Consider the following 13,898-nt stretch of genomic DNA (forward strand, 5'->3'; position numbering starts at 1 on the left):
GGGCGCCCGTCTTCACCCCAGAGAACCTTCCCGGCTGCCGGAACCCACAGCTCCCTTTGCCTCCAGGTCACAGAACACAAAAGAGCAAGGTTTTCGGGCTCACTCTGCAACGGCTTTTTCCCAGACTCGCATTTATTTTCAGCTGGGAAGAGCTGGATCCCATTTTGGTGTGGGATTCATCTTGTGACAGAAGTTCAGCTTCAGCCGGTCCTTTGGGTTTTCCTGAGGCTACTCAACTCGGAAGGGTCGGATCTGGAATTTAGATCTCCAGGGCCTCAGTTTGGATGCTGAAGTCAGATGGAGAGATGGAGACTGGCAGAGACCTGCCCACACATAAGATCTTTCAAATTGTTCTGTCTAGCGGCTTCTTCAGTGTCTCCTTCCTCTGTCCCTGGACTGTGAAAGTCCCCTCTTCCCTCCCCTTCTGCCTGTCCCTTCTGGAGCTCTGCACTCTGTGGCCCGAGACCACTTAGGGAGAGCTGCCGCCTGCAAGCTTGGGCCCAACTGGGCAGCGGCCTCCTCCTGTAGGGCCTCGGTGGGATTTGACGCGTGGCCTGTTCCTCCTTGAACTTAGCCTGTGAATCTCTGCCCTCCGGAACGTCTCTTCAGTGCTCACTTGCCAGCCCCTCATTCATTCACTCTCTCTCCACAGACTCACAGAAAGCTAAGGAGTAGAACATTAGCCATCAAAAAATGAAATCTTGGGGGCGCCTGGGTGGCTCAGTGGGTTAAGCCGCTGCCTTCGGCTCAGGTCATGATCTCAGGGTCCTGGGATCGAGTCCCGCATCCGGCTCTCTGCTCGGCAGGGAGCCTGCTTCCTCCTCTCTCTCTCTGCCTGCCTCTCTGCCTACTTGTAATCTCTCTGTCAAATAAATAAATAAATAAATAAAATCTTTTAAAAAAAAAAAAAAATGAAATCTTGGGGCGTCTCGGTGACTCAGTGAAGCATCTGCCTTCGACTCAGGGTCCTGGGATGGAGTTCCTTATCAGGCTCCTTGTTCGGCAGAGAGCCTGCTTCTCCCTCAGTGTGTCCTACCCCCTGCTTGTGCTTGCTCTCTCTGACAAATAAAATCTAAAAACAAACAAAAAACTTGCCATTTGCAACGACATGGATGGAACTAGAGGGTATTATGCTAAGCAAAATAAGTCCGAGAAGGACAAGTATATGATTTCACTCATGTGGGATTTAAGAAACAGAATAGGAGCAGAGAGGAAGGGAGGGAACAATAAAACAACGAAATCAGAGGGAGACAAACCGTAAGAGACTCCTAACCATCGCAAACAAACAGGGTTGCTGGAGGGAAGGGGGTGGGGGGATGGGGTAACTGAGTAACTGGGTAACTGGGCATTAAGGAGGGCACGTGACGGAATGAGCACTAGGGGTTATGTGCAGCTGACGAACCCCGGAACTCCACCTCTGGAACTAATACACTATGTTAATTAATTGAATGTAAATAAAACTAAAAACAACAAAAAAAGCTCAAGTGCTAGGTCCTAGAGGCTTCCCCTTCCACGCACCCCCAGGGCTAGCTAGCCAAGTGTTGACCAGTCCTGACCTTGAGGCCTGAGGTCACACCTGCTGTCTGATTCCAGCCTGCTGGGCCTGCAGGCCTCAACTCCTCGGCTTGGCCACCCCTGCCCCCACCCCTCTGGCTCCTCTAGCTCATCCAGGGGCAAACTGTCCTGCAGTCACAAAAACCCGAAGCCCAGGACGCAGGCTTGGCCCTTGTCTCCGCACCCCACATATTCTAGGCCACATCCTGGCCTGAGGATGGGTCTGGAATCTGTACCCCCGCCTTTATCTTAGCCAGCTGTTCTCATCCCAGGTCGCACACACACCTGGCCTTGGGTGTTGGCCGAAGCTGCCTGCCTTGGACGACTTAGTCCTCATGGAATTCACCCCAGGTGACCTTTTGAACCATCCCCCCTCTGCCTACCTCCACACTAACCACACCCATCCCTTTGTGGCCTGGGTCCTCTGCATGGCTCACTTTGAGGTGCACCCAGCCCTCTTATCACTCCCTCCTCTCACCCCAGACAAGCTCATACACATCCACAATTTTAATTACAATCTGTTCCCAGAAGGCTCCAGACATCTCCAGCCCCAGCCTCTCCTTGGAACCTCCAGACCTGACCTGTGTTTCCAGCTTGGATGTCCCGAAGATACCGCCAACTCAGAACGCTCAACATGGAAGTCACCATCCTCCCCCACCAAAGCTTCTCTTCTGTTCTCCATCTTGTCCTATCTGTCCCCTTACATCTAGACAATATCCAATATTCCCTTCCCTCTTCCCCATGTCCTATCCATGACTTCATCAGCGGGTTCCAACTCTGACACCTCGTTCACATTGGCAGCCCAACCCTGGCAAGCTTCCCCCCCACCCCGAGCGGCACCCCAGGGTCCTGCTGCGGAGCGGGACACCCCAGATCATGCGTCTCCTGAGCTCCAGGCCCCCACCCTCTGCAATGGCCTGGTAGCTGTGTGACCTGGTGTCTGGGAAGAAGCCAACTAATAGCTGGTATTGATGTCCTTTGCTCTGGGGTGTGGTCTGCCTGGAAAGAGAAGTGGGATCATCTCTGGGACAGGAGGGGCTCACCCTGGGTAGGACACCAAAGTGAGAAAATGAGAGAGGGATAGAACAAACCTTGGGAGGCATCCAGCCAGCTTTTAATATCCAGCCAAATGTTTATCAACCAAGTGGGGGAAGAGGAAAGAATATGTGTGTGTGTGAATAGTTTTGCTGATATAAAGATATGTAACAAAACTTACAAATAATAAAATGTGCAATACATTTTGTTGCAAAATCCACACCTCTCATTGCTTCTCTTAGAAAGCTCTCACTGATTTTTGCCAGACGTGTATTTATAGTCAATGGATGCGTGCCACTCACGGATGCGTGTCGTTCCTGCAGGAAGGCTGGTTCGTATTTTCGTTTATGTCAACCAGGAAGATGAAAGTGAAACAAGCCAAAGATGCATGTCAGAACTTCACCCACCCACCCCACCCCACCCCACCCCACCCCGGGGTGGAGGACGGCATGGCTGCTGGGTCATGCAATGATTCTGAAGGCAGGACCAGTGAGTTTCCTCAGTTTCCCCACTGTTCTCATTGTATTGGCTACAAACACAGCACACCTGCCATTAGTATGCACCCCAGACCCAGTTTTATGTTTTTTTTTTAAGATTTTATTTATTTGACAGACAGAGATCACAAGTAGGCAGAGAGGCAGGCAGAGAAAGAGAGGGAGGGAAGCAGGCTCCCTGCTGAGCAGAGAGCCCAATGTGGGACTCGATCCCAGGACCCTGAGATCATGACCTGAGCCGAAGGCAGTGGCTTAACCCACTGAGCCACCCAGGCGCCCCTACCTTCGCTTTTAATGCACAGTATTTAATCAGAGGTCTACATAAGTCAGCTTTTAATGATCACTGTTTCACAAACGGCTTTGCAGAATCCTTTAGGGATGGGCTGAAAAAGCAGACACAGAACAACTGAGAAGTGACCAAAGGAGGAGGAACCCGTGAACGGCTGACCACGGACTCCATGTTACACAGGGCTCTCGGGGCCAACAGCGGGAGGCTGGAAACTCTGCCCCTGGCGGCTCCCTCCCCTGCATCCCCACCCTTGCCCTTCTGCAAGCGGCGGAGGGGGAGAGTGAGCCTGAGGAATGCCCATCCCCTCTGCCTCTGTCCAGGAGGGCGGTGAACCACACAAGGTCAGGCAGGAGCCGGGGTCTCCTGGCAGGCCTGGCACTTCCTGGGGACAGGGAAAGGGTCGTGGCCGCACTCAGACCAGTCCTCCCCTTCCCAAGTTCTGGCTTTGCAGTCCAGCCCACTGAGGTTAAGTTTGTGAGCGATCACATGGCCCGGGCAGTCCTTGTCAGTCTGAGATCTGGCCGAGCAAGGCCAGCCACCTGCGCCCCCCCACCATCCCCTCTCCCAGGAGACCCCTAATAAACAGCGGGCAGGAAACCCCCGGGCCCCTCGGCACCGGCAGCGCGGCGGTTCTGGAGCAATGGTTCTGGAAGCCGCTCCCTCCCGGGGCCCCTGGAGGAGCCCCCGCCCCCTCACCCTCTCCCGAGGCGGCGGGTGAGCCGGAGCCGAGCGCTGCGCAGGGCCGCCCGCACCACGCCCCCCGCCAGTCCCCGCCGCCCTCGCCGCCCCCGCCGTCCTCACCCGGTCCCCGCACCGCCGTCGCCGCCGCACGTCCCTCCGCTGCCGCCCGCCCGCCGCGGTTCGTGCTCAGCCGCCGCCAGGCTTCCTGCGCCGGGAACCCGAGAGAGGTGAGTGCGCCCGGGCGGCTGGGGTTTGGGCCCGGACAGCGGGGCAGGATGACGGCGGCCCAGGGGACCGCTGGCCCTTCGGCAAGACCGGCTCCCTGCCATCTCCTGCGGCGGAAAATTCAAAATCCAGACTCTGGATAAAGGCCTTTGTGGGGAGTGGAGGAGGAGAAGGGCTGGGAGGCAGGTCCTGTCATTCCAAGATACACATCCATAGCGCTTTGGGGGTTCAAGGACCTACCACCCGGAGGGTGTGTCACAACGCTGGCATTTGGGGGAGGGAGCAGGAGGCCAGAGGGGGCTGCCCCGCCCAGGGTCCCTGCGGTGGGGGCAGATCCCAAAAGTCCAACACCATTCGGGTCCTCTGGGGACATGCCCTGACCCTGCATAACTGCAGCTAAGGCCCTGGGAAGGAGCACTGCGGGCGGAGTCGAAAGACCAGGTCCCAAGCTGGAGACTTTCCTGATGCAGAGGGGGAGAGAGCAAACTGACATCTACGGAGAACCTGCTCATGTAGTGGCAGTACCTCTCCGTCAGCATTCCCACCGGCCTCAGCTGTGCCCCTCCATTCCCTATCACTCATTCAGCAGACGGGCCCTCTGCCAGGCGGAAACACGAGATGGGGGGAGCTGGTCCCTACCCATACAACTCACACTGTAACTGGTAGAAGGTCCGCTGTGCTGCTCTTTCCTGCCGTAGCCGATCAGAATCTAAGGCAGTATTATCCCTGCACTGATGAGAAATTCTTAAGCCCCCACCATCAATACTCACAGGATCCCTTCCACAGCACCCACACACCAGTCACTGGGAGGATTCCCAGGATGCCTCCTCATCCCCTTGTGTGTTTCAGTTTAAAAGTCACCTATTCCAGGAAGGCTACCCTGACTGCCCTCCTCTTGATCAGGCACCCTGGCCCTCCCTGCCCATCATCCTCTACTCATAGCCGTAATCAGAGTATCGTCATTGCTGTGTCAATCCTAGTTTTCCCTGCTAAGTCATTTACAAAAACTTGGCCATTCAAGTTCCATTTTATTATACACATAATATTTTTCTTGAATATTTTACTTTGGAAATGTATTATGGCAGAACCTCTATTCAGGAAACAGAAGCTTAAAACTTAATCTCTCACTGCCATTATTTTCAGATCTCTCCTAGGCTGCTTCACAACTTCTGATGCAGAGTCCATCAGTTTTTTGGTACCTTGGGGACAAGCCCTGATACCCCAGAATGACCCCTGGGGCACCTGACAGAGGACAAAGAGAACCTATATTCTGAAGAGAGGACAGGGACCAGGGCCCCCTCCTTCTCACTCCTTTAGGGCCTGACTCCCTTCTTGTGTTGCGGGTAGGGGGGACCGGACGTGTCCCATTATGCAGCCTTCCCCTATCGATGTCCTCTCGACATCGATACTGGCCCTGATGGCCCCTGGGTAGTCCTTGGGGACACCATGCAAAAAACCTCCAGGGTCTCCGTGCTGTCCGGATCCCTGACATGGTGCCTTGGCTCCCACCCCACCAGACAGCCCTATGGGAGCTCAGCTCCTGCCCTCCATATCCACTAAGCCACACCAGCCCGCAGGACAAGTAGAGGACATGCAGGGGGCTCAGTCTCCCCTGGCCAGCTCCTGCCTTTCTCCAGGCTTCTTTTCTTCCCAACCAAAAAGGCACACCGAGCTGATTAGCATCACCTGCTTAAGCAGACAGACCACTGGGTTCCTCTCTCTGGAGCAGACCCAACCCCACTCCACGAGAGTTCACTTGGAGAATCTCAGCCTCTCAGGGCTCACCCTCTGCTCCCAGTTCCTGCTCACCCTCCCCAGCCCTGCAGATGTGGACCAGGGACCCAGATTAGGACTGGAAGCCCCAAAGCGGTCAGGCCCACTGCTGAGGGACACCCTGGGTGCTCCTCTTGGTCTTCAACTGGACCCCAGTGGTTAATTCCAGAACAGAAGGGAGAACCTTCCCCCACAAACACACTCATGGTTCTGGGGCACTTAAATACCCTTATTTTTAAAAGGAAATTGGGTTCCACTCACAGAAGTGGGAAATCAGTATCCTCTACCACAAAAGCAAGGTAATTGAACGAATAAAAACAAGGAAAACCAAGCAGTGTTGGTTTTAAACTTAGATTAACGCCTGTGGTCTGCAGAACACACCTGAAGCTAGTTCTCTAGCTTACAAAGGGAGATTAACAAGAATTAAGAACTAAAGACATACTGACACCCAGCTGAGACTTTCTCTCTAGTGCAGAACAGGTTAAGAGAGAAATGGATAGGGAAAAACAAAATACATCAGCCAGCTTCTATCAGTCAGCCTCTACTGAGTTCAGAGCACCACACTACGCCGGAAGTGATGCAGAACAAGCCTTCAGTGTATCCATCCCAGAAGGGTCACTTCCTCCAGGAAGCCCACCCAGATGGGCCTCCTTAGCCAGCTGTACTTCTCCTGTTTTAAGGGTCATTGTGATTCACTGTAATGGGGTATTGGCTTTTACTCCCAAGCAGAAGTTCATAAGAACCACCACCAGGTCCGTCTCACTCACTTCACTATCCAGGTGTCTGTCCCCACGGGGCCTGGAGCACAGGGGTTGAACAGGTGAATGAATAATGAATGTGTAGCTGGGTTGACCTTCTTGACTTTGGTCTTGCTGCCCCTCCCACCTCCAGCAATGCTTTTCCTTCCTCTTCCACTTCCTCCTCCCTGTCCAAACCCCTTCCCTGCCCAAACCTCCCTGCCCAAACCCCACACCTTCCATCCTTCAAGGCCCTGCTTGAGAGCTCAGTTTTTCCAGGAGGCCTTTTTCAACCCACTGACCCACCCCGAGCACCCCTGCCCTTGAATCTTCGATCCCTGGCGCTGCCTATGCCCAGGGGACATTCGGTTCCATGGTCCAGTGGGTTCCCCACACCTGCACGGGACAAGCAGTATGGGTGATCTAATGTGGAGTGGCTCAGCGTGGTTCCCCCTTCAAGGACACGGCTGTGTTGGCTCCGGGACACTGTATGGGTTCCCTGTTGATTGCTGTGACAATCACTATATGTTTAGTGGCTTAAAACGCAAATTTAATCTTACAATTCTGGAGGTCAGAAGTGGGTCTCAAGCTGTCAGCACAGTGGATTTCCTTTATGGAGGCTCTAGGAGAGAATCCATCTCGTTTCCTTTTTCAGCTTCTAGAAGCTGCCTGCGTTTCTTGGCTGGTGGCCAGCTCCTATCTTCAAAGCTGACTATTGCTGATTGTGTCTTTCCCACCCGTGGAAAATCCAGGATACTCTCGTCGCAAGATCCTTAAATGAATCACACCTGCAAAGTCTCCTTAAAAAAAGAGAGAGAGATCCATTTATTCATTAGAGAGAGAGAAAGAGAGCAGGGGGAGAGACAAGCGGGCTTCCCCTGAGCACTGAGCAGATACGGGGCTTAATTCCAGGACCTCAAGATCATGACCTGCGCCAAAACCAAGAGTCAGACGCCCAACTCACTGAGACACCTAGATGCCGCATCTCTCTCTCTTTTAAATTAATTAATTAATTAGTTGAGAGAGCGCGCACATGAGAGTGGGGGAAGGGACAGAAGGAGACCATCTCAAGCAGACCCGCTCCCCTACCCCCTCCCGCCGCTGAACGTGGATCCAGACAAGGATCTCCATCCCATGACCCGTGAGACCTTGACCCGAGCTGAGCTACCCAGCCCCTGCAAAGTCCCTTTTGCCATGAAAGGCAACGCAGTCACAGGTCCTGGGGATTGGGACATGGACGTCTCTGAGGACGAACATAATGCAGGCTGCGTAATAGCTGTCCCGGTTCGTCACAGGGCACTGTGGCCGGTGGTGTATTAATAATAACTGCCATTTGCTGAACATTGACCGTTCCGAGCACGTTCCCCAACACCCTGAGGTGGGTGCCACCATTATCACCCTCACTGTACAGGAGGAGCACCGAGAGATTAAATACCTTGGCAAGTGGCAGAGCCGGGATTTGAACCCAGGCAGTCTGGCTCCACCATGTGTGTACTCCTTACCTCCTCACCTCCTAACTGCCAGTCTGTCACCACTCTCACCTCCAGGATTCCAGTCCAGAGCCTGGGAGAGACCAGGCGAGGTCTGAAGCCCAACACAGAGGGAGAATTGTCACGGAGATTTCTGGGGGAGACCCCATCTGGGTCACAGATTCTCTGCCAGTCCCCTCCCATGTCAGCCCTTCCTCCCCATTAGAGGCATCCAAGCCTATCCCAGGGAGCTTTCAAAGGTTCTCTTTGGGGGGGGGTCGAGGCAGGTGAGTCTGGAAGAGCTCCTGGATGCCACCTGCCAGTCAAATTCACATCTGCCCTGCCCCCACAGCCACACCCCAATCCTATGAGCCTCACAGGAAACAAACCAAAGACACTAAACCACACTTCCCTAGCTCGCCATACGGAGAAGCCTGCATACTTAAGCCAGAGTGGAACACATCAGCCTTCCACAGCCACTGGATGGAGAGGGGTGCCCTAACATCCCCTGAGCACCCAGGAGGGGCAGGCATATTTCTAAGAGTTTTATACTTACTAATTCATTGACTACAACAACGCTGTGAGGTCCTGTTATTATCCCCATTTTACAGATAAGGCAATGGAGGCAGAGAGCAGTCCGGTAACTTTCCGAGGTCCCATAGCCAGTATGAAGATCCAGGATTGCATCCATTCTCCATAAGCAGGAGAACCAAGGCAGAGGCTGGTCAAAGCTGGCTGAGCGGTCCCAGTCTGACCCACCCGATGACAGTGGGCCAAGCCCCCTTTGTGCCTTCCTACCATAACCTGCTCTCTTAGCACTTGCTGGGCTGGGCTCCTGGTTTCTGCGTCAACAGATTTCTCGAGAGCACTTTTATGTTTCATGCTCACACCGACCTTCATTATTGCCTCCATTTTTACAGGAGGAAAAGCAGGCTGCAGGGAGCCTGAAAACTTGCCAGAGCCCCCCCAACCACAAAGCAACAGGTTTGGGATTTGAACCCAGACATTCAGATTTGAACCCTTCCCTCTCCCAACTGCCTGAGACTGAGCGAGCCTAGCTTGAAGGCCTCCGCCAGAATTCTGCAGTCCAGCCAGGCACGCAACAGGGTTTCCCCAGCGTGCCAGATGTGTGCACTCACACTTCTTCTGGACTTGCACTCCCTCTCCACCAGCCTCAGAGTTTCCTGCCTTCGGGTGGCCCCATTAGTCACACTGTCTGAGGGCCCAAGGATTATCTGAGTGGGAGCGGAAACAACCTTGTGTCAATCAGGTCAGTCTGATTAATCAGTTCAGGCCCAAACCTGCTGGAGTATGGCTGGCGCCAGGAAAGAGAATTCTCAAAAAAGCCAGCTTCTTGCTGCTTGAAACTGTCCAAGGACGAGCCTGACTCTACGGTGACAAGCATTTCTCAAAAGGAAACTCAGACACACCAAAAGGAGTAGCTAGGAGGCTCACAGCGACAGGAAGCACAGGGCAGGGGAGTCCGCGAGAGGCAGAGCCCCGCAGCTAAGCATGGACAACGACCGACGACAAGCTGGGGCTGGAGCCGAGTGAGGAAGCAGGGACCTCATTCTGCTATTCCGGGGATAAAGACAGATTTCCTCTGAGGCTGGCCAGCTGTGCTCACTGGAAGAACGAACTGGAAGAAACAGTAATTTTTAAAAGTAGATAATCTGTGCACATTCTAAACTGTGTGCATGTTCTTCCATTCGTGCAAGTTTGCAGGGAAGAGACATCTGGTCTCCACGTGTGTGTATCAGTCAGGGTCTTGGCAGGAAGTAGAGGCACTGTCGGGCAGGGTGACCGGGGAGAGGTTAACCCACGCACGGTTTTTCCGAGGTGTGGTTGGGTGTGGTTAAGGGAACCACAGCAGGATGGTGCACGAGCCTGAGCCAAGCATCTTGGGGCAGTTGTCACTCCCCCAGGCTGGAAGGAGAGGGAAGTGTAGTGCCGGACAAGGACTGCAGCACTAGCTCAAGGCAGGCAGCCAGCCTGGCAGGGGGAGAAACACTCCCTCCTCCCCACTCTCCTGCCATCCTCGGATCCTTGGCCAAACCCAACAGAAGCCAGAGGGCAAGGGAGGCACCTGCGATCCAATCCATGGAGGTAGGAAGGAGACAGGTAGAGATAGGGGATCTGGATGGGCTGATAAGAAGTCCTCGGCACACTTCTGGCCCTGGTGCGACCGTCTTTCATCCATCCCCTCTGCTGCCATTTCTGACCACCTGCAAGGGCTTCCCTAACCAGACACTGGGAAAATGCAAACGCGGAGACCAAAAACTCAGGAGCGGCTCTTAAAGAAGCAATGGACGTAAACGTCACTTATGCCGGGTATGGAGAAATTCTGCCCGCGTCTCTGGAGGCCAGCCCGTTGTGGGAGATGATTGCTGTGGGCAAGGAAGATGGTCATTAGTACAGTGTCTCAAATCAGCATTCCAGGAGCATAGGCCATAATTTGCCATCCCCTAGAACCAGGAAGATTCTGGAAAACAATGCATGCATCATTTTAACTTAGTGAGCTGTTGTTTGTTCTTTACAAGGCCAGGTTTTACTTACAAAAGAACAAATTTTGCTGCCCCTGCCAAGGACTGGACATCTTAACACCAAGAAACAGAGCAAAGTCTAGCCAAAAGGCGACATTGTAAGCAGCATGATGAATCTCTGCTTCTCTAAATCTAACATCTTCTTAGAGAGAGCAGGGCCAGAGATGACAACCCTTTTCCACTGGCCAATTTCAGATCTTTAAGTAACTAGCAGGGGCTATGCTGTTCTGTCTTTAAAAAGTGAAACATGAATCGAAACGGAGCTTGTTTTCATTGAAGAGTATTGACACTTGTAAAAGGTTCTGGGTTTGGATATCCATAGTAGTAGGCGGGGAAAGAAGGGGCCACCATCTTGTAAGTTACAATGTGTATGTAGTTACAATTCAGGGTGGGGGGGCCCCTGCACCCCCCCACCCTGAACTGTGCACCTGGCAGCCCACATGGGATTCACTTTGTAACAAACTTCCTACACAGCATGTACTATACCCTTGGGAGCCAGAATCCTGGATCTGGCAACTGACCATGGGCTTTAAAACACCCCACTTGCCTCCTGGGTGGATAGGATGAGGCAGATCCTAACTGCTACAAGAAGCAGCTTTAGTTAGGGCTCTGTTCAAGTCCTGGTTCAGACATTCAGAGCTGAGTGCCCTTGGGTAATTCACTGAAGCTCAGTTTCCTGAGGAGACCATTCATAACACCAGGGACACAGTAAGCATTCAAAAGGTAAGAGCCATATATAAAAGGGTATGTAGGGGGGACAGTAACAGCGAACATCTATGGAACCCTAATATCTGCTGGGTGTTGAGCTAAGAGCTTTTCCTGAATTAATTGCAGAGTCCTCTCAACTCCCTTTTGAACAAGTGTCCCCATTTCCCACATAAGGAACTAGGCATAGAGAGGTTGAGGGATTTATCCAAGGTTGCCCTACTAGTAGGTAGTAGAGCTAGGGCTCAAACTCTAGACACTCTGGCTTTTGAGGGCAAACTCTTTTTTTTTTTTTAAGATTTTATTTATTCATTTGATAGACAGAGATCACAAGCAAGCAGAGAGCAGGCAGAGAGGAAGGGAAGCAGGCTCCCCACCAAGCAGAGAGCCGGACGCAGGGCTCGATCCCAGGACCCTGGGATCATGACCTGAACCGAAGGCAGAGGTTTCAACCCACTGAGCCACCCAGGTGCCCACCGAGGGCAAATTCTTAGCAACTATTCTCAGCTTGGTGATTTTTCAAAAGCAGATGTGCATTTTTATGGCAAGAATAGTTAATCCAGAAAACTCCATTTGTGAAGATTTTGCGAGGAGGAATTTCAAGATGAGGACCAGCCAATGGTTTCATGCAGCCTCTGAGAAGAGCTTGCTGGGAGGTTCTGGGTTCCCTCTGCTTCCCCTGCCTCCCTAGCCAGGGTAGCTTCTCCCCTCTTGTCACTGTCCATTTCCCTCCAGAGACTCACCGAGGGGCCCAGTCACAAAGCGGGCAGCTCTGAGCCACCCAGAGGGCTTAGCTGAAGGTGAGATGTCGACTTCTCTCTTTACCTCTCTGTCTGCTCTCTGGTTGCCCTCAATCCTGCCACCTGATCATCAGTCCTAATGACCATGATGGCATGAGATTCTGCAGACTCCCGTGGTGACACTCCAAGACACTCGTTCTGCAAACAGGAATAGGGTGCTCTCCTCGGAGCCAGGGGCTAGGCCGGGAGTGAGTGTCCTGCACAGAGACCACTGGGTGCCCACAGTGACCCCAGTGGACAGTGCAAAAGATGCTGGAAAGGGAGCCAAGGGAGCATAGCACAAATTGCCTGGGACAGCCAAGAAGGCTTGATAGGGAAAGGGACTTGTGGGTCTAAACACTGGGGCTGGAGTTCCAGAGATGAGGACAGGAGACACAGAGTTAAGATCTGCAAGTGTGAAAGAGAAGAGATGCTGGAGGAACAGCTGAGGGTAGCTAGACTGGGTAGGATACTGGCTCTGGAATCACCTGCCTGGGTTTGAATCTCAGTGCCTCCACTCACCACCTGCGTAGCCTTGGGCTCATTACTTGACCTCTCTGTGCCTCATCCCCCTATGTGCAAAATGGTGATGATAACAGCATGTACCTAAGAGGGGCGAGGATCAGTTGTGTTCCCTACCTCTAAGTGCCTGGCACACACTACATGCTCCACAGCACAAGCCCTGGCTATGGTTACTGCTGTTCTCTGGGAGATTGTGGGGCAGAGGGCAGGCAGACCAGCTATAACACCTCCTTGAATTCTCAACAAAACCAGCAGGAGGTCCTCTGTGTTGTGCCTGGCCACCCATGACTCAGGCACACTCGGGCCAGGAAGCACCAGGGCAAGGATCCAGGAGGCAGAAAACCTAAGGGCAGACTCCCAGGCTGGGCCACTGGGGCTGAGCTAGAGGCTCAGTGCAGCCGCTACAGACTGCATTTACTGAGTGGCTACCAGGTGCCAGCGCTGTGGATAAGGACTTGAAAAGTACAGAAAGGTGCTTCCCGGACTCTTCTCTCAGCTGACCTAGGGATGTGGCTGAGAAGGACCCTTGTCCTTTTGCAAGCAAGGCCCGTCTGAACCCACACTCAGGCGCTCCAAAACCTGTGATGGGAACACAATGGTAGCGGGGATGGGGAGGGCTGTACCTCTAGGACAGGTCTGAGCGACTGTGGTTTTTTCTGGCAGGCGCCTAGCCTGGGGCCTGTGGTCACGAAGGGCAGGGCAAGGACCTGCAAGGGCTGGGTGTGCCCGACGGGGGGGGGGGGCAAGGAGGGGAAGAGGAGAGAGGATGGGAGAAATCGGGACACCAGGAGGAGGAGGGCCCGGCCAGGAAATGGACCCGCCGGCGTTCCCAGACCGCCTCTGCCTGCAACCAGAGGACGCAGCGCCCACCCTGCGTGCTGCGCGCTGGCCCTAGGAGGGGGCGCGGACAAGGCGCGCGGGGTAACTCCGACCGGCACCCCGAGCCCTTCATCGCGCAGGTATGTGTTCCCCCAGAGCCAGACCTCTTCCCCTCGCCACTGTCGGTCGCAGGGTCCTTGGCGCCCCCAGGAAACCGCTTGCGGAGAGCGCTCCGGTCCCTGGCACCGGCAGCCAGTTCTGTGCCTTCCCGGT

The 13,898-nt window shown here is 53.8% G+C and overlaps 1 protein-coding gene across 2 annotated transcripts in view; it reads left to right on the plus strand.

The window, feature by feature from the left end:
* The first annotated feature begins 3,533 nt into the window (after positions 1-3,533).
* The window catches only part of GPR68 (G protein-coupled receptor 68), a 29,707-nt gene continuing 19,342 nt past the window's right edge, over positions 3,534-13,898 (plus strand). Inside the window, exon 1 of one of the 2 annotated variants that reach the window (XM_004739056.3) lies at positions 3,534-4,280. The gene's annotated coding sequence lies outside the window, so the exon portion shown is untranslated. Of the gene's footprint in view, positions 4,281-13,557; positions 13,766-13,898 lie in introns of those variants that run through there. The other variant, XM_004739055.3, reaches the window with a different exon arrangement.

Source organism: Mustela putorius, unplaced genomic scaffold, assembly GCF_011764305.1.
Source record: "Mustela putorius furo isolate JIRA1106 unplaced genomic scaffold, ASM1176430v1.1 tig00000129_pilon_pilon_pilon, whole genome shotgun sequence".
In the NCBI taxonomy this organism is placed as follows: domain Eukaryota; kingdom Metazoa; phylum Chordata; class Mammalia; order Carnivora; family Mustelidae; genus Mustela; species Mustela putorius.